At 41.5% G+C, this 2,272-nt stretch overlaps 2 non-coding genes across 2 annotated transcripts; one reads left to right on the top strand and one right to left on the bottom strand.

Annotated features, from left to right (window-relative positions):
* Positions 1-1,222: 1,222 nt before the first annotated feature.
* trnap-agg lies at positions 1,223-1,294 on the bottom strand. Its single transcript has one exon. It is a non-coding gene; the product is annotated as a tRNA-Pro (tRNA).
* Positions 1,295-1,844: 550 nt separating this feature from the next.
* trnap-agg lies at positions 1,845-1,916 on the top strand. Its single transcript has one exon. It is a non-coding gene; the product is annotated as a tRNA-Pro (tRNA).
* The last annotated feature ends 356 nt before the right edge of the window (positions 1,917-2,272 follow it).

Raw genomic sequence — 2,272 nt, 5'->3', positions numbered from 1 at the left:
GGGATATGGTGCTGCTAGTGTGAGACAACATACTCTGAGCGTTACCAGGGATATGGTGCTGCTAGTGTGAGACAACATACTCTGAGCGTTACCAGGGGATATGGTGCTGCTAGTGTGAGACAACATACTCTGAACGTTACCCAGGGGATATGGTGCTGCTAGTGTGAAGACAACATACTCTGAACGTTACTAGGGGATATGGTGCTGCTAGTAGGAGACAACATACTCTGAGCGTCACCAGGGGATATGGTGCTGCTAGTAGGAGACTAGTAGGAGACCAGTAGGAGTAGGAGCCAGACATCATTTAAATTAAATTAAATCACATTTATAGACAGAGTTTAAACAAAGTTAACATACATTATATACAACTGGATAGAGTAATAGAATTAGAAGATATACAAATGTACAGTGGGTATACGCTTGATACAGTGAGCGTACGGTGTATACTCAGTGGGTATACAGTTGAGTTATAGTGGGTATACAGTTGAGTTATAGTGGGTATACAGTTGAGTATATAGTGGGTATACAGTTGAGTATACAGTGGGTATACAGTTGAGTATACAGTGGGTATACAGTTGAGTTATAGTGGGTATATGGTTGATACAGTGGGTGTACAGCTGAGTTATAGTGGGTATACGGTTGAGTTATAGTGGGCATACAGTTGAGTTATAGTGGGTATACAGTTGAGTTATAGTGGGTGTACAGTTGAGTTATAGTGGGTATACGGTTGATATACAGTGGGTATACAGTTGAGTTATAGTGGGTATACGGTTGAGTTATAGTGGGTATACGGTTGATATACAGTGGGTATACAGTTGAGTATACAGGGGTGTACAGTTGAGTTATAGTGGGTATATGGTTGTGTTATAGTGGGTATACAGTTGAGTTATAGCGGGTATACGGTTGATATACAGTGGGTATACAGTTGATATACAGGGGATGTTCATATTTACGGTATCAGTATGAATATATCTAAATACAGAGAGATGGACAGAGTGCAATAAAGTATAGTGAAGTTATTTTGTGTGCAGTTCAGAGATGGCGTGATGTGGTGTGCAGCACAGAGTGCATAGTCCTTCAGTCTGAATGGGTCAGATTTCCTGTTGGTGAGGGGCCACAGGCCAGGGAAGAAACTTTTCAGGTGGTGGGAGGCTTTGGTCAAATGATTGCTGATCAGAATTTCTACGTGGTTTTCCATTGTGACAGTGACACATTAAAAGACGGGCTCATCCGGGATTTGAACCCGGATCCTCTCGCAACCTAAGCGAGAATCATACCGCTAGACCAACGAGACACATTCTGTTATAACACATCGTATCATCCATTTTAACTCCAGTGTTACGGATGTTGGGGTAGAATACCTATAGTTGGCAGAACTAATGCTCTCATGGTTGTCATTAGTTACCACAGCCCAAAAGTCGAAATTGTCCATGACGTAAAATGTATGTTTTGGTCGTCATTTAAGGTTAGGGTTCGCCACAAGGTGAGCAGTGTAGTTAAGGTTAGGGTTCAAATCAGATTTGCAGAAGAACATTTTTAGAAATAGGCGGGGTTTAGACATAATGATGACTTTTGTGGCGCTTCCTCTCACATGCTGATCGAGCGCTCTTCCCTTTGTGTTAATTAATTCCCCAGTTGATTGCAAATTAACGACCAGGTCTCGTCTCCCTATAGTGCAATCCTGATCTACAGATTTGAGTGGCCATTGTCCAAACGCCCCAAAATCGACAGCAGTACCTCTCAGCACCACCAGAAGACAGTGCAGTACCAGTAAAGAATCAAAGTTTTCATTACATGCGTGGCATTTAAGTGATTTTCAAAATCTCAGTGTCGTTTTACAGACAGGCTCGTTGGTCTAGGGGTATGATTCTCGCTTAGGGTGCGAGAGGTCCCGGGTTCAAATCCCGGACGAGCCCTTCTTTTCGACTAGGCCAACCTTAATTGAAAAAATGAAAAGCTTACTCTGTGCCTGTCTGTTCTGTGGGCCTTTCTAGACAATTGGTACAAGGAGTTGTAATATTACTGGTGGTAAAACTCTTGCATTTATTTATCCTTTATTGATACCAGTTATCATACTGAAATGAGAGGGGCCAGGATTGTGAGCAATCAAACATTTGTTTCAAACTATGAACAATACAGAACACATTTAATCAAACTCAGCAATCTGATTTACCGGATAAGTAAAACACAATAACAGAATTCTTCCTCTGCTGTCTAAGTTTTAATTCCTGCTCTCAGAACCATATTTACAGTCATGAAACAAAACAAATTG

The sequence above is a fragment of the Oncorhynchus gorbuscha genome, unplaced genomic scaffold (genome assembly GCF_021184085.1).
Source record: "Oncorhynchus gorbuscha isolate QuinsamMale2020 ecotype Even-year unplaced genomic scaffold, OgorEven_v1.0 Un_scaffold_14462, whole genome shotgun sequence".
In the NCBI taxonomy this organism is placed as follows: domain Eukaryota; kingdom Metazoa; phylum Chordata; class Actinopteri; order Salmoniformes; family Salmonidae; genus Oncorhynchus; species Oncorhynchus gorbuscha.
Note: the sequence above shows the minus strand (reverse complement) of the source record. Positions and strands in the feature narration are given on the sequence as shown.